This window comes from Xyrauchen texanus, chromosome 33, assembly GCF_025860055.1.
Source record: "Xyrauchen texanus isolate HMW12.3.18 chromosome 33, RBS_HiC_50CHRs, whole genome shotgun sequence".
NCBI classification, from domain to species: domain Eukaryota; kingdom Metazoa; phylum Chordata; class Actinopteri; order Cypriniformes; family Catostomidae; genus Xyrauchen; species Xyrauchen texanus.
In genome coordinates this window covers 6,841,917-6,860,615 of record NC_068308.1, presented here as the reverse complement: position 1 = coordinate 6,860,615, position 18,699 = coordinate 6,841,917, and the positions used below count along the sequence as shown (strand labels likewise).

The 18,699-nt window shown below is 38.5% G+C and overlaps 1 protein-coding gene across 3 annotated transcripts in view; it reads right to left on the bottom strand.

The window, feature by feature from the left end:
* Positions 1–18,699, bottom strand: part of LOC127626585 (probable JmjC domain-containing histone demethylation protein 2C) — a 267,636-nt gene that overhangs the window by 248,616 nt on the left and 321 nt on the right. The window lies entirely within an intron of this gene.

Here is an 18,699-nt window from a genome sequence, read left to right as displayed (position 1 = left end):
AGCAGAGGGATGAGGGGTCTCACATTTTCCAGCTGGAATGTGCGTGGAGTAAATAACCCAGTCAAGAGAGGTAAAGTTCTGACCCACCTAAAGTCACTGACCTCAGACATTATGTTCTTACAGGAAACTCACTTGAAGAGTGGCTCGCATGGCAGGTTAAAAGCAAATTGGATAGGGGAAGTTTACCACTCAAACTTTTCATCCAAAGCAAGAGGTGCGGCCATTCTACTGAGAAAAGGTGTGCCCTTTTTACAGAAAAAAACAATCACTGACAAAGAGGGCCGCTATATTATAGTTATTGGTGAAATCCACAACATTTCCCTCACTCTAGTAAATATATATGCTCCCAACATACACTCACCTAAAGGATTATTAGGAACACCTGTTCAATTTTTCATTAATGCAATTATCTAATCAACCAATCACATGGCAGTTGCTTCAATGCATTTAGAGGTGTGGTCCTGGTCAAGACAATCTCCTGAACTCCAAACTGAATGTCAGAATGGGAAAGAAAGGTGATTTAAGCAATTTTGAGCGTGGCATGGTTGTTGGTGCCAGACGGGCCGGTCTGAGTATTTCACAATCTGCTCAGTTACTGGGATTTTCACGCACAACCATTTCTAGTGTTTACAAAGAATGGTGTGAAAAGGAAAAACATCCAGCATGCGGCAGTCCTGTGGGCGAAAATGCCTTGTTGATGCTAGAGGTCAGAGGAGAATGGGCCGACTGATTCAAGCTGATAGAAGAGCAACTTTGCCTGAAATAACCACTCGTTACAACCGAGGTATGCAGCAAAGCATTTGTGAAGCCACAACATGCACAACCTTGAGGCGGATGGGCTACAACAGCAGAAGACCCAACCGGATACCACTCATCTCCACTACAAATAGGAAAAAGAGGCTACAATTTGCAAGAGCTCACCAAAATTGGACAGTTGAAGACTGGAAAAATGTTGCCTGGTCTGATGAGTCTCGATTTCTGTTGAGACATTCAGATGGTAGAGTCAGAATTTGGCATAAACAGAATGAGAACATGGATCCATCATGCCTTGTTACCACTGTGCAGGCTGGTGGTGGTGGTGTAATGGTGTGGGGGATGTTTTCTTGGCACACTTTAGGCCCCTTAGTGCCAATTGGGCATCGTTTAAATGCCACGGCCTACCTGAGCATTGTTTCTGACCATGTCCATCCCTTTATGGCCACCATGTACCCATCCTCTGATGGCTACTTCCAGCAGGATAATGCACCATGTCACAAAGCTTGAATCATTTCAAATTGGTTTCTTGAACATGACAATGAGTTCACTGTACTAAAATGGCCCCCTCAGTCACCAGATCTCAACCCAATAGAGCATATTTGGGATGTGGTGAAACGGGAGCGTCGTGCCCTGGATGTGCATCCCACAAATCTCCATCAACTGCAAGATGCTATCCTATCAATATGGGCCAACATTTCTAAGAATGCTTTCAGCACCTTGTTGAATCAATGCCATGTAGAATTAAGGCAGTTCTGAAGGCGAAAGGGGGTCAAACACAGTAATAGTATGGTGTTCCTAATAATCCTTTAGGTGAGTGTAGATAACCCCATATTCTTTCAGAAGGTTTTTTCACTGATTCCAGACATCTCACAAACACACTTGATAATAGGGGGTGACTTTAATATGGTCCTCGACACATACCTTGATAGGTCCTTCACGAAGAGACTTCCAAGAAATGCCTCTAGTGAATTTTTAAATATGTTCATTAATAACACGAATGTACTGGATATATGGAGAGCAATGAATCCTTCGGGTAGAGACTACTCTTTTTATTCACCAGTAGGATAGACTACTTCCTGGTGGATGCCAGACTCATACCGTCCACATTGAATGCTAAATATCACAGCATTGTGATTTCAGATCACAGCCCACTCACCTTTTCGTTGTGTTTAGATCATATAGATAAGCCACACGCCTCTTGGAAACTGAACTCGCACTTGCTCACTGAAAATAAATTTTGCGAATACTTAAAAGACCAGATTTCTTTATACTTTGAAATAAACGACAACCCTGATACCTCTCCCTCCATCCTCTGGGAAGCATTCAAGGCTTACATAAGAGGTTGTATCATCTCGTTTGAAGCTTCTAGGCGAAAAGTAAATAAGACCAAATTAAAAGCGTTAGAAGATCAAATTAAATTACTTGACATAGAAAATGCACACTCCCCCTCTATTATATTGCACAGGAAAATAGCAACACTTAAGTATGAATATAACAAAATTATCTCTGCAAAACTAAGTAAAGCATTCCTCTATACTAGGCAAAAATATTTTGAATTTGGTGACAAACCACACAAACTACTCGCTAGACAACTCAGGAAAATGGAAAACGTCAGAACAATACACAAGATAAAAGCCCACAATAATACAATACTTACAAAACCTAAAGATATCAATGACAGGTTTCTTAAATTTTATACTGATTTGTATACCTCAAAGACCACTTCAGACTCTGTAACTATTAATGCTTTTTTAGACAAATGTGAGCTTCCCAGACTGAGCGAGGAAGATTGTGATTCTTTGAATTCTGACCTCACAATTGCAGAGATTCGGAGCGCCATCGCCTCCCTAAATAGTAATAAGACACCCGGTCCTGATGGACTTCCAGGGGAATTATACAAAACATTCCGTGAAAATCTATCCCCTTACCTGTTGAAATTATACGAACATGCCCAGACACAGGGCAGGGCTCGACATTAAGGCTTGTCCGCTTGTCCGGGACAAGTGGATTTTTTGTAGGACAAGTAGAAGAGAAAATTAGTTGTCCGACCGGACAAGTTAAATTTCAAACAAAATAAAATGCCATGTTACTTCACGTTATGTGCCACTCATTACGCCTATTTTACAGATTTAATTTAATCGATTTGAAACTAACACATTTTTTAATAAACACAAGATTCTGACGCATATCCAAGGGTTTGTGCGGAGTGTGGAGCGCGCACTGCATGGAACAGAGGCGTGGCGCTAACACTTGCGTTTTCCTATCAACAGTGGAAACAACTTAAATACTCTATCATTTCTGGTCATACTGAAAATAATAATACATAATTTGCAACTACTTTTATTTGTGTAAACTCACAATAACAAGAAAACGTGCTTTTGCAAAATAAAATAAAACAATCAGGCGGGCTTTCATGGTCTCCGTGAACTGAAACTGAACTGAAACAAAATATAGTCTATGTAACGTTAGGCTAAAGCTTGAAATGTCCACTTTTAAAGAACCAATTCGAATCTAAAGAAAATAGCCTAACGTTACCGTCTGATTATGCAATCCATATGAATTTCTCTCTAAAGGCGATCCGCTTTACATCGGAGATGGAGGTATATTTCCAGCAAACACCGATTTAGAAAACATTAAAATGCCTCGTTATTTTTTCAGGTTATAAACAGAAAAGCTCCAAAAACAAGAAGTCACCTTAAACCAACAACATAGGAATTAAAACGGGAACGAAATTTTTTAACCAAATGGAGAGATGAATTCGACTGTGTTATTTATGAAGACGGAGTAATGTTCTGTGAGCGTCTGTCGGGCGTAACACAACCTGGCTGACAAGTAAGTGACGTTAGCTAGCTAACTTAGCGTCGGCAGCTGTGTAGCTACTGTAAGCAAGCATTAAAAGCATTAAAGCATTAGTTCACCTCAAAATGAAAATTCCATCTAATTTTCTCCTCCAACTTCAAAATCGTCCGACATCTTTGTTTTATTTTATAATTATTAATAAAAAATAATATTTCGTGACGCTTCCAACGTCGCAGACCAGCACAAGACCAACAATTGTGGTTATAAAAAGAATAAATATTTTTTTTTTTAGAAAATGAACGATCGTTTCAGCTAGATAAAGACCCAATTCCTCAGCTGGGAACGTGCACAGCCCTTTGAAGCACTTCAAAGCCCTTTTAAACTGCATCGATTTGGACTTCAACGTGTTGTTAAACTTAATCATATTTATTTAGGCATATCAGTATCAGTTAATTGCCTAGGCATTGTTTCTAATTTAAAATAATCTATTATTTAGATTTCATTTCACCTTTATTTCAATTGCTGAGCAATGGTTGCGCTTTGAAGTCCATTGTGTGGAGAAAAATCCTGAAATGTTTTCCTCAAAAAACTTAATTTCTTTTCCACTGAAGAAAGAAAGACATGAACATCTTGGATGGCATTGGGGTGAGTAAATTATCATAAAATTTTCATTTTGAGGTGAACTAATCCTTTAACAGCATTTGTATTGGTTGTACAATGTACATAGTTAAATATTACTATTAGCCATTTGCCTACTTTAGCAAGTCACAGTATTTCCAAGCCCTGATAATGTACGAACTGTAACTGAGATGACGCAGTAAATAATTCCTCTTTCAAGTAACTACACGGTCTGTATGTTACCAAAGGACCTTGGGACGAAGCTGCAAAACAGTACATAACAGAAATTGTGTAAATGTTTTAAACGCTTTCAATGGTTTGTTCGAATTCTGCATTAGCAAAACACAAAAAAAATAAATGAAATTATAAATCTTTACCCGGGCAAGTGACTTTTGTGCAAGGACAAGTGAAACATAAATGTACTTGTCCGAAGGACAAGTGCCTCAAAAAGTTAATGTCAAGCCCTGCAGGGTAATTTACCCCCCACCTTAACTGAGGCTGTGATCACATTAATTCACAAAAAAGGGAAGGACTCACAGGAAGTAGGCGCTTATCGTCCTATCTCCCTCCTTAATGTAGATGGGAAATTATTTGCTAAGATACTGGCTAAAAGGCTGAATCCTCTAGTGGGAAAGCTAGTTCATATGGACCAGACAGGTTTCATACCAAATAGGAGTGCTACTTTCAATCTTAGACGTCTCTTCAATATTATATACACAAAGAGAGGTCCACCTACTGATCTTGTCATACTTGCACTTGATGCCGAGAAGGCATTTGACCAGATTGAGTGGTGTTACTTATTTGAAGTTCTTAATAGGTTCAATTTCGGAAATAAGTTCCTGTCACTAAATAAAACTCATTTACAAGAATCCCACGGCTCAAATCCGGACAATATCCTCCCCGTTTAGCTTACATAGAGGGACAAGGCAGGGGTGTCCATTATCCCCTTTAATTTTTGCGCTGGCTATCGAACCTCTAGCCCAATGTATCAGACTGGAACCCCAGATTTATGGATACTCCACCAAAGACACAAATAACAAGATATCATTATACGCAGATGACATCCTCTTATATATAACGCTGCCTCAAATTACCATCCCAAATCTTCTCGACAAAATCAACCTGTTTGGGACCTTTTCGGGTTATCGGATCAATTGGACTAAAAGCGTTTTAATGCCAGTCCATATGAGTGACTTAGCACACCTAGATCACTTTCCATTTAAAGTCTCTCCAGAGAAATGTACTTATTTGGGGATAGAAGTGACAAAGCAGTACTCATCTCTATTCCAGGCAAACTTCCCCCCTCTAATAGAGCGATTACAGACTAGAATATTATTCTGGGACACGCTCCCAATTTCTTTAATTGGGAGAATTAATGCTATAAAGATGATTTTCCTCCCACAATTGTTATACCTATTTCAAAACATCCCAATGTGTAAGAAAAAATCATTTTTTAAACACCTAGATTCTTTAATAGTTCCTTTTCTGTGGGGACACAAGGTTCACAGAATAAGTAAAAAGCATCTTTGTAGGACAAAGCCAAACGGGGGATTGGCACTCCCAGACTTTTTGCTATATTACTGAGCCTCAGCGCTTTAAGATGTTTACCTTTTGGTTGGACAGATCAATGCCAATGTCTGATTGGCTAATGCTGGAGCGGGAGGACTGCCAGCCGTATTCTTTGGCCGCGGTCCTACTAGCTCCAGCCGTGGTTAATAAGTCCCTGTATAATAACAATCCCATCATACATAGCATGATCTGTACCTGGAAACAAATCAAGACCACCATTAATCTTAAACCAATCTCTCTTCTGCTACCCATCACTAGAAATCCCACATTTGCCCCCTCCAGTCTGGATGGAGCCTTTTCTACATGGAGTGAGAGGGGTGTCCAATGTATTGGTGACTTATACGTGGGAGGCGTCTTTGCTTCATTCACACAACTACAGAGGAAGTATGAGCTGGGGAATAATAATTTATTTCGTTACCTACAAGTTAGGGACTACGTTCGGAAATACTTAAAAGAATTTGAGACTGAACCACAATCTAAAATAGATGACTGTCTGAAATTGTCTCCTAATGAAAGTAAACTCATATCCCGCGTCTATAACAATCTCTTATTAATAAGCTCCCCATCGACTGAAAATTATAAACGTAAGTGGGAAGAGGAACTTGGTGAATCTATTCCAGATGATTTATGGAAAGAAAGTCTTGAAAGCATACATAATTGTTCAGATAACGCAAGGCATTGTCTTGTCCAATTTAAAATTATACATAGGCTTCATTACTCAAAGGAGAAACTACATAACATACACCCAGAGGTGTCACCTACGTGTGATAAGTGCCACTCTTCCGTAGCAACACTTCTCCATAGTTTTGCTCTATGCCCAAGGGTCCAATTGTTCTGGATTGATATATGTAACATTATGTCTGAGGTCATAAATACTTTAATCCAACCTGAGCCCATGTTCATGGCATATCTTGGAATATCTGAGACCTTCAGGAAACTGTGAGTGTGGCACAGCAGCGTTTTATTTCTTATTGTTTCATAATAGCAAAGAGATGAATCCTCATCTTATGGAAGAGCACAACTGTACCTACCTCTAAGATGTGGTTAGAGGATTTAACTAACACACTTCATTTAGAAAGGATAAGGTATACGCTAAGAGACAGGCTCAACTTATTCAATAAAACATGGAAACCCCTCATATCATACCTAAAAAATAAAAATCCAGTACAACAGTCCGCATCCTAACACACGATATATGACAATTGCAATGGTTTCTGAGTGAAGGTCTCTATGAGGAAGGGTGGATGGGGTGGAGATACATAGGAAGGGGTTAGGCGGGCGGATGGGGGTTGGGATAGTGTGGGGGATTGTGGTCAGCCTGGTGGTGTTCTTGTCATCGTTTTTGTTTTTTGTATTGTCATTACTTGTCTTGCTTTGCTTTGTCTTGTTTTAATGTTGTACCACTTTAAGTTTACTGTTTTTATTCTTTTAAAAAAAAATTTATTTATTTTTTTTAGTTATAAAAAGATTCTCAGAATGTACAAGTGAATTGTATGTTAAATCATATGCTTTAATAAAACGACGTTTGATAAAGTGTTTGCTCCAAAAAATGTAAAACATTTAAATAACCCTTCTGTTTTCACTGATAAGTGATAATAGTAATTGTGTAATACCGTGAAACCATGATATTTTCTGAGACGGTTATCATACCATTGCAACCCTAGTGTGTGCATACACACACACACCGAAACAAATATACAGCCTATTTATCAGTTCTCAGTTGCATTACGCTTACATAAAATGTCAATGATCTGGCAAGTAAAATAAAAAAATATACTAACCAATGGAGATTCTTTCTCCAATGCATCTGAAGAGGGTTGATTTTGCATGGGGTGATGACAGCAAAAAAAGTTAAGAACAGCAAAGACAAGCCTATATTTGGGTGAATTTTAACTTTATTTTTATGAATTATACACAAATAAGTAATTCATTCTGCCTGTGAAATAAGAACGTACTCCATCAGTAAGAAATTTAACTCATAATATTTTCAAAGTAATATATTCAGCGGCCCCTAGAAAGAACAATGCTGAGCTGAAGAATCAGAGAACAGGCACATGCTTGCATCAAAGTTTTCTTGAACCCGGCTGACACAGTTCCACCACTATTAATAGACCAGTTTTCAGCATTGTTCCTGGATGATCCTTTGCTCACTGTAATTGCACTCAAATTTCCCCAGATATTTTCACTAAATCTGAAGTACTGCAGCCACATGCTGTGCCCTACATGCCAACGGTATGCGTTGATGTGTGTGTGTGTGTGTGTCTAAGGCTGTCTTGGCTCCAGGCATGTACACACCTCTCACTGGGCCACTCTTGAAAGGTGTGTCATGCACACAATGCTGCCTCCAGCTTGTGGGTGTTTCTTTTTTAGCCCCAGGCACAACAAAACTAAATAAACACAGGCATTTAGCAACCTCCTTCAGATATTGTCAAGCTGCCACCAGAGTCAAGACATTAAAAACAGAGACAAAACTACTGCTTAAACACATTTGATTTTCAGATCTACATATCCTACCTAAACTGGACTGAGACACTTGAAACTGAGCAAAAACTGTCAGCAAATCTACAACTTTACACTGCATTACAACACTTTCTCTTTCTTCAGCATTTCCTGTGTCCAAGCTGTGCTTCCACATGCATTATTGGCAATAACATGTCTGACTATTCAAAAAGGGAAGCGGAGATATTGCTCTCGAATATTGCTATCCAGATGAAGTGGGACTGTATTGCTCAAAGCAATTCGCTGGTGCCAAAATCATCTGTGCTGCAGTCGAGTTATTTTATGAGCCAACAGGAGTTCACTTGTTTGGGAACGAATTTAATTAAGAGCACATTCCAGCAGGCTTCTCAAGTAGCAGCGCTGCCACCTCAGATGGAAGTGCTAAAAAAAGCCAAGCCCTGAGAGTAACAGTTCATTTATTTGATTTGTGAAAGTATGCGCTGAAAACGAATATACAGTACAGTCTAAACTGAAGACATCTGGTTTCACTTAAGAACACATTCAACAAAAGCAAAGATATATCGAAACAAGGAGATAGGGCTGGAAGCTGGCGTTAGCTCAGCTGCCCATAACCGCCCAGCGAAAGCAGGCCTAACATTGTTTATACTTTACTGCTGACTGTTTTCCTTCTTTTCTAGCTAAAAAGACTTAATCAACGACACAACTACACAAACCAACATTAGCTCTTCCAGTGACAATGAAATTACAGGAAGCTCAACAATTTGACTTTAATTGCATGAGAAATACATTTCCCTGCTCAGGCTACTTTCTAATGTGAATTATAGTCAGAAAAAGAGGAATCGGCTCTGAGTGTCACAGATCTGTTGCCGAGCATAACAGGATATATGACACTACTTACTCATTGCATCACCCCTAAGCTATTCAGACCTCTACCGTTAATGTATCCGTTCACACAGCGAGGTCAGCCAGTGTGGCTCATATAAATGCACTTACACACTTTGATATTTGCCGTACTGAGGGACTGTGTTTGACTATTCATTAACTATCAAACGGCTCTATGCACATTTAACTCAATTAAATCCATAAATATGTATAATTCCACTTAACAGCAAGAAGTTTCTTTTCCAAAACATAGTGAGCTGCCTTGATGTCTACTGACAACAAAGGCAGCATCCTGAAAACAGAAATCGAACTGTATAAGTGACCAGTTTGGAACAATTTGAATAGCAAGGTTACGAGCCACACTGTGAGACTCTCAACACATTTCCTGATTCTATATGATTACCATTTTGATTAGATTGTGATTCATTATAGCATATTTCATGTTATAATGTCCATTTATCTTACAAATTAAAGAACTTCTCTCTTAGTTAATGCTGTTAATTATACAGGGGACCTTCTATCAAAGTACATAATGAAAATATATATTTTACTAATTTTATTTTATCAAATTTTCACTTTTTAAAATATGTATTATATATTATATATACATATATTATATTGCATTAGGTCTGCGTATTGATACAGATTTCCTGATTCAATTCAATTCCGATTCACAAGCTCGATTTGATTCGATTCCGATTCAATATCGCTTCATATGGGTATATTTTATTTATTATGTCCCTTTTGCTTGCATATGAATACATTCTCTCCCAGCTAATTATGTGAATTATACAGGGGATCTTCTAACTAGGCACAATATGAAAATATATATTTGACAAATTATATATTAAATGGGGTTACTTTTAATAGTTAATATTTTTTCATCATATTGGTTGTGTATGAGCACATATTAACAACAGTGAAGTCAAACGGCTTATTTACCGCATCTGTGCTACATACGATTAGAATTAAATGTTGCTTTTTGTTGTTTTTGATCAACAACTGACCATTAACCTGTTACCTTGCGCCCCCACTTTGGTGAGGAACGGGGTAAAATACATACTCAAAATAAAAGGTTTACTGCTCATGAGTCCCTCTGACTACACACATAATCAAGAATCTTTAGAAAGCTAACACTTGAGACTTTACTATGAAAGCTTAAAAATTACTCAATCTGGTACAAACACAGAGATAAAGAAGTGCAAACACAAAAGAAAATAAATTATATTTCTCGCTTATTTTGAAATAAATGCACAGTGCTGTGGGATAGATACAACACAACACAACAGGCTAAAGCCCTGAGTCTTATCAAGCTGTTTCAAATTTGAAAGTGATACTAGAAAAAATTAGCTTTCTGTAAGCCTTTACCTAAGAGCATGTCTGGGTTTCTTTTGCAATGACCAGCGTTGTCAAAGCAGTCTAGCGTGCGTTTGAATCTTCCAATGAGAAGTGTTCTCACTTAATGACGCAATCATTTATAAGAACTATAACCAACCACATATTACAAATTTCATTGTTTACATAACCTCATTAATTAAAACCCTCTAGAGTGCTATTGGTAGATTTTTTTTAACCGAACAAATTTGCCTACGCATGAACAGACAGCTGTCCTCATGCGCTATTTTGTAAAACTATGAAGCCAGTTTTATTTAGAAAACATCAGGGGTGCGATACTTCTATTCCAGACACTCTACTAAACACATTTATATGGTTTTTTTTATCGAAGGGCACGTTAGACGCAGATGAATAAAAAGGATGATGTCATCATGATTACCGATTTCATGATGTAAACAATGGAAGTTCTAAGAATTGTTATACTAGTTGGCATGTTTTTGGGCAAAGATTTACTATGGATGTCGTGTAATGGACTATTGCAGTCAAAACGGATGGATGTCATCATTGCTGGATCAAAATCGACACTGTTATAACAAAAACAGGGTACGGACTTCCTGTTTGTTGTTGTGTTGTCCGACCGCCCGGATGCGGGGAACGGCTGTCGTCCGCGGGGCAAGTGGGGACGGGATACCCCGACTGCCTGGAGCGAGGGAGCCGCTGCCGGGGGCGGAGGAGTGCCCTGCCGTCCCCAGAGACGAGGAGGGGTCGAGGGAAGACCACCGTCCGCGAGGGGAGGAGGGAAGAAACTCTCCGACCGCCCGGAGCGGTAGAGCCGCTGCCAGGGGCGGAGGAGGGTCCCCATTTGCCGCCAGAAAGCGGAGGTGCGTTCTACCCGCTGGGGGTCGAAGGTTTCACTCCGGTTCGCCCGGGGTTGGAGCGGCTGTCGTCCGCCTGAGTGTGGAGGAGTGTTCGAGGACCACACGACGGTACATCAGAGAACCGGTGAGTGAGCTTTTTCTCTCTCTCCTCTCTCTCTCCCTTTCGCACAGTGTTTGCCTTTTCCCTCGCCTATTTTGTTGTTGTTTTTCCCCTCCTGTCTCCTCCCAGGGCGAGGAAGGCGGGGATGACCACGCGGGACGCGAGATACACCCCGCCCAAGGGATAGGGGGGTGTACGTCGTGCCGGTGGCACCCCGGCCTGAGATAACGCCGGGAGGAATGTGGAGCGGAGGAGGGCGGGGCCGGGTCGGAATATCGCGCGCCCGGTCCCCAATCGGACTGATGAGGTGCGCGAGGGATAAAGGCGGCCGGTGACGATTGTTCGAGAGAGAGAGAATTACGGGCATGTCCGTCATGTGTGTTTGTTTATGTGTTTTTGAGTTTTCATTAAATTATTATTTATATTGACAAGCCGGTTCTCGCCTCCTCCTTGCCCATCCTTTAACTGTTTTACACTATAGTTTTACCCAACCCTAATTTTAATAGTAGTAGTATATATTGCATATAATTAAATCCTTGTCTTTGTGTTTCAGCATTTAAAGAGTTAAGTGCAAACCCGTTTAAATGATGGTACTGTAGTTCACACCTCTGGGTTATTGTTGCTATGGGATACAGTCCAATCACTGGTAAAACACTTGCAGTTTTACTCTCTGTGCTGTTGCTCACAACCTATTTTGAGACGTTGCATCATCGGTACATCTTAAAGATACCAAAAATTGCAGGACAAACAGTCTGATTTCTCTAAGGTGATACACTTGATGTGATTTAGGAAGCCATAAGACTGTAAATTTGAAACCATAATATTATCATTTAAACAAAAAAAAACTAAAAATGGCACCTAATTTTCATGTCATAGTCCACAGTTTTGCTAAAACAATGAAGTAGGCCACTGTTGAGTAAACATTATAGTGTAAATTGTTCTTGTAACCGAAGAGCTCAGTAATATTTGAATGGGAAGAAGATTATTCCAGAGTGGTCTGGCTGATATAGGACAGGGTTCAGTCCAGGTTAGACAGCAGAGATTCTGGGAAAAGCATCTGTCAGTGTCACAACAGACACACACACGGCAGACTAACATCAGGCTAAAATTAGTGTGGCATTATATGATTATTCATCAGAGAACAATTATGCAGTACTGCAGCATTGAAAGAAATAGAAAAAATGTGCCTCAAATTATTGATTTAAAGTTGTTACATATAAGTATTGAATCAATATATTTAATATATAGCAAAAGCCTTCAGATACATTAAAATAAGTAAGAAGTTATACTCGATTGCATCATTCACAGTACATCATGCGAGTTGGTGATTGCCGCAGAGCTCGCCTGGTGCATTAAGTTGGCTGCGATTCTCTCTCTTCAGGATTATGGGTAGTGCAGGTTTCCCAGGGAGTTGATATAACGCAGCCTGATGGCTTCAACAGAAGCATATAGGCTAACATTGATTAACAACCTCTGTAGGTTAATTAACTCTTTCCCCGCCAGCGTTTTTTAAAAAAAGTTGCCAGCCACCGCCAGGGTTTTTGACGATTTTCGCTAAACTTTAATGGCCCGCAGAATATTTTCTTCCATGAATATATGAAGATGCTATATATCACAATAAAGATCTGAGCCTCTGCTTTTAGGCAAAAAAAACTATTTTATTTTATCTTCATTTGTTCTTTTTTTATTGCGACTTGAACAGAGGTAGGTTTTGTCAAAAAACAACATTTCAGACAAAAAGCTGAGAAAAAGGCATGTTTATGTCTGATATTTTGAGCTTCTCAATACTCCACTTCTTCATGTTTGAGACAATCGCAGTCTGTTTCTTTGATCAAAGAGTTGCGTACTCTTTCAAAACATGCGCAGGGGTCTTCCTTACCGTATAACACCTAATACACGGAAACACCGAAAATTCGGTGTTTCCGAAAACACCGAAAATTCGGAAGCGTTTTTTCATAAAACACGGAAAATTCCGTGTTTGGCGAGGAAAGAGTTAACCAAAGCAGGTCTATCTTTAAAGGTTTTTAAGTTATCATTCAAAATCAACTAATCTATGTAGAAAATAAATGGAATATTTATATCCGGAACCCAAATTATGTACTCTATATGCAGTACATATACTGTACACAGAACACAAATTTTCTGTGAGCAGTAAATGTACAAATAACCAAATAACCCTATGAGTTAATTCACAAAAATGTGCAGTATACCATGCTGAGTGACTCCAGTCAGGCTTCCTAAGCAACCAATTGGCCCAGTTGCTAGGGAGGGTAGCACCACATGGGGTAACCTCACCGTGGTCGCAATAATGTGGTCCTCACTCTCGGTGGGGCACGTGGTGAGTTGTGCATGGATTCCGCGGAGAATAGCGTGAAGCCTCCACATGCGCTATGTCTCCGCGGTAACGCATTCAACAAGCCACGTTCTCAGACGCAGAGACAACTGAGATTCGTCCTCCACCACCCGGATTGAGGCAAGTCACTATGCCACCACGAGGACCTAAATCGCATTGGGAATTGGGCATTCCAAATTGGGGAGAAAAATAAAAAAATAAAATAAAATGTGCTGTATACAACTAGAGCAAACTGCCTGGAATACCATATCAAACAATATATTCAACTAGCCCTTCTATTTCCAAAAAGGCGAATGAGGCAGATGCAATATCAATAGTGATTTTTTTTTCCGTGTCTTACATGACGCATTATTTGATCAGGCTGCCAAAAGGCACTGCATTTTTTATAATACATTTTGTGTGGAATTTAGAGGTGTAATTTTTTTTAAATAATAGAGTGGTCAAAAAGGTTTGCCAAACACTGCCATTGGACAGACAGTTCTGCAAAGTCCTCTAATACTGCACAGTATGCATCGAGCTATGTTTTTTTTGTTTTTTGTTTTTTTTGCATAGTCGAGCTACAGACTTTAATGGTATGTCTGAGTAGTGTTGTCAAAAATACCGGTACTCCGGTACCAAGTCGATACTCAAACAAAAAACATTTTACGATACCAGAATTTCTGAAGGTACCGGGTCTACTCAGTACCTATGCAGAACTTTCGAACACTCACAACAAGCAAAATATGGCGAAAAGCAAAGTAGCTGCTGTTGCGGAGGCTCAACTGAATCTTGTTGAAAAGAAAAGTGGAAAAAGCCAGGTTTGGAAATTCTTTGGATTTGAGGCTGATGAAAAGGCCTTCATCTTAGATCAGTAAAAACCTATTTGTAAACGGTGCTTTCACAATTTTCTGACGAAAGGGGAAACACATCAAACTTAATAAAGCACCTGAAAGACAGACACCCGGATTTATTCAAGCAACTAAAGCTGGTGAGTTTAAAAGCATATTATCATTTGCATTAGGGCTGAAACGATCAGTCGACAACATCGAATATAAAACAATGGTCGACAAACATTTTTGTTGTCGAATAGTCGTTTGATCTCATTTAAGGTAACATGAAAACACATTAAACTGTAATGACGCCGGACGGAGGAGAGGAAGAATTACACAGATCACAGTCCAGATGCACTCTAAACATTCACAGCTTCACGTTATATAGATCCCAACGTATTAGGGAATTATAAAAAAAAAAAAAAAGTACATTCAGAAGCACTCTCGTTGTGGAATAAGCTCAGCCAGAGCTCTTTAAAGGAAACATCCCAGCGTTACATCTTAAATGCAGTTATATTTAATGCGTTATAGCTTTATTAGGGTAACGCAGCTAGATTAGAATGCGATGGCTCGCGACTTATTTAATCATAATATATGTCACTGTGCATTTCTTATCATGAAGAAAATTGGCAATATGCAGCTTTATTAATACGAGAGCACTTTGCACATTAGTTTGGAAATTGTTTTTTATTAATTCTATTGTATGTTTGTTTATTGAGTGTTTTTATAGCAAAAGTTGCAAAAGTTGAAGCAAATCTTATAGAAGTGTTCAAAAATATTTTAAGCATACATTGTACAGTTTTGTTATAATTCAAAAATAATAAATTTAACTTAAAGTGTTGCTCAATGGCATATTTTTGTTCTTAGTTCTGCTGCTAATGTTTTGTGAACTTTGTTAATAAAGGAGTGTTGTTCAGTAACCTGTTTTTGTGTTTTGCTTTGGTACCGAAAATGGTATCGAGTACCGTGAAATTTCACTGGTATTGGTACCAACTACTGAAATTTTGGTACCATGACAACACTATGTCCGAGTTAACATGAAAAAAGGAGGACGGACAACAAATACACCAGACTAAAGACATGTCATGAGTCACCTGTCTTGTAGAGAATGTATGTGCAAAAAAGTAGATGTCTGTTATGGTTCCATTATGAGGTATACATGCTGGACGAAGCAAAGCTTCAATCGCATTATCTAGATTTTTTTAGTATGACTTCGCAAAGTGTTCAGTCAGACCAAAGTGTTTAAATGACATTTTAGAGGAAAATTATTGTTTGAAATCAAACTTTTACACTGCCTGTAAATGTACCAGATGCTGTTGAAATTCAATCTAAGCCCAAACACAATATTTCAAGCAGAATTAGACGTTTTAGTGGACTGCCTGTACGACACTGTGCTTCAGATGTGTGTGCTTGTCATCTGTGTCACTGCATGTTGATATCAGACACACTGAGGAACATTTGGTAAGTTCTCATGCTTGTATATGTATTCGCTTTTTCAAATTTTCCAATTGCATGGTTATTTCCTTTTAAAGTCACCCGTAACTGGCAAAGATTAAACTCTTGTTTTAGCGCAGAGTAATTAACAGGTTAGGGGTATTGCTTAGAAATTCTAAATCACTTTCAGTACCAATTAGTGTTTAAACCTCAATTTCAATGTGGTCACATGGGATTTTGACTACCACCTTATGTGGTTTTTGTGAAACAATCACAAAACGTTTTGCACCCCGTTTACACATGTATTTAGTGCTGAACACTTGTGATTAGATAATCTGAAACGCATCTTCATACCAGGTGTAAACAAGGTCGGAGAGAGAAGGCATTTATTTAATTCATTAAGAGTACAAAAGTTCAATGTTTTTCCTGCTCATTGCATTAAATTATGCAGCATCCTTCAACACTCCCGACAAACTACTGTTGCAATCCAATCCTGAAAGGGAACATGATAGAACACTTTGGTCCACCTTTAATGTTTAAACTCGAGGCATGTCAGCCATAAATCTGATAAGTGTCATATCTCTTGTCGCAAACCACTATTTTACAACCGAAGGATTACAGAAGGGGGTTCTCAATATTATGGAAGTCTAATAAAGATAGGAAATGTGCCATTGCATGGCCTCACATAGAAATGCTATCATTACCAGAGTACAAAGTGCTCCATAAATCGTTTTAGAGAAGATATTGAAATGGATGCTCAGTGTCAAAGGAAAACATTGCAGGGTTATAGTGTCAATCTAACAGAACAAAGAGCAATCTCTCTGTAGGTTAACTCCAGTTCAGGGGAATGTTTGAACATAGCAATCTTTATGCTTTGCTGCAGTTGGGGGATGGCAGTGAACGACCATTGCTCTCATGTTACGAGCTGTTTTCTTAAGCCACAAATCACATGGCCACTTCCAGCTCTTTACAGCCAGTTGTTGCTAGTGTGATTGAGGGCTGTAAAAGAAAGCTGCATTGGTTTTTATTGAAATACCTGCAAATGCACTTTTTGTTATTATCAGCACTGATATCTTACCAAGTGGTCGATGTCATGAGAAGAATGCTTACAGAACTGCAAGATGTGTGATTTTAGGCCATTAAAAAATACTATATGACAGTGTGCGCATACATGGTTGCATTCAAGTCTGCTGTTTTAAATAATCTCTGTATATAAAAGGACTTTCAACTGACAAGTGAAAATATATTCTTTTTCAAACTATTTATGAATTATGGATTCATTAAAACAATAAAAACAACTTGTTGAAGCAAGTTTGTCTCTGTATGCTTTCTTATTTTCCTCTAACACATAGATGCTTGACCAGACTACATGCTTTTAAATACTCTTTTTTTAAAAGAGCAAAGGAAGCACGGACGTTTACAGCTTTAACTTTCAGCTGCAGGGAGGCTATTGAATGTGGAAAATTCTTTGTGCTGATTAGCAGCGGTACAGTTGGTGACCTCAGGACACAACCCTGAAAACAAACGGCAGCGTACTACACACGCTTACTCTATACACACACAATGACAGGAGCCGCTCCATTCATCTCCAAACATATGAGAGCAGCTATATAGCTCTGGAACCTGCCTGTGTGCTTCTGACACTATCAAAATGATCAAAGATCACACTTTTGGTTCAGATGAACTAATCATTGAGATTTTTATATTTTATGTTTAGGATTATTATTATTATTATTATTAAAATATACATATTTTAGAACTTGTACATTTATGGAATAAGTAAGGACATGAAGAAGTCATTTAAATTTATGAAAACATAAAATCATAGTTTATATTTTAACTTGCTTATTCTATTCTAGAAGTGAGATGCATAAAAAGGGACAAATTATATGCTGGTAGCAGCTACAACAAAACCAGTGATCATAATAAAATTGTTTCAAAATAAAGCATTTTGAAATTAAAATGTATTTTATACAGTAGACCTTTTAGCACCTTACATATGTGCCAAATAAAAATAATCACGACTAACTTGTTATTTGTATTATAAACGCTGAAACTACACTTTATTTTGGGGTGGGGGTAAGTGCATGTATGTATTTTTACCATTTTACCACTGACTTACTAATAACTCTAAATTACCTAGAACCATTATGGAAGGTCTGGGACTTCACTAAACTATATACATTCATGAATGAAAATTCTGGTCACAATTGTTTTATGGCCCATCTGTTTGTAAAATACTCGATTACAAAATGTACCACCATGATTACACTGACGTCTAAGGCAAATGGCAACAAACATGATCATGATTAACAAGAAAGATCCTCTAAATAATATTTTTTTATATTTATCAATGAGAAATCATGTTACAAAATAGTAAAGCTGTTCTTGAATTGATTACACTATTTAATATTTCTTGTCATCAAGTCAACGTTCAGCATTTGAATGCTAATATACAACGAGCAAATGTTTTAATTCAGATTACCAAGGCAATAATGTAACCAACTGGCCAATATTATTGCAATTCACCGATGTTGACACTGATCCAAGTGGAGCTCGATTACACGACTCCACTGCTTGGCTGACTTACAAGTCTGTTTCTATGTACCAACCAAACGACCAAAATGTAGAATAACCCAACGTTTAATTTGCTATTTCAGAATGCAATGTCCTCACTTAGATTTCCAGCTCGTAATATCCCAGTAT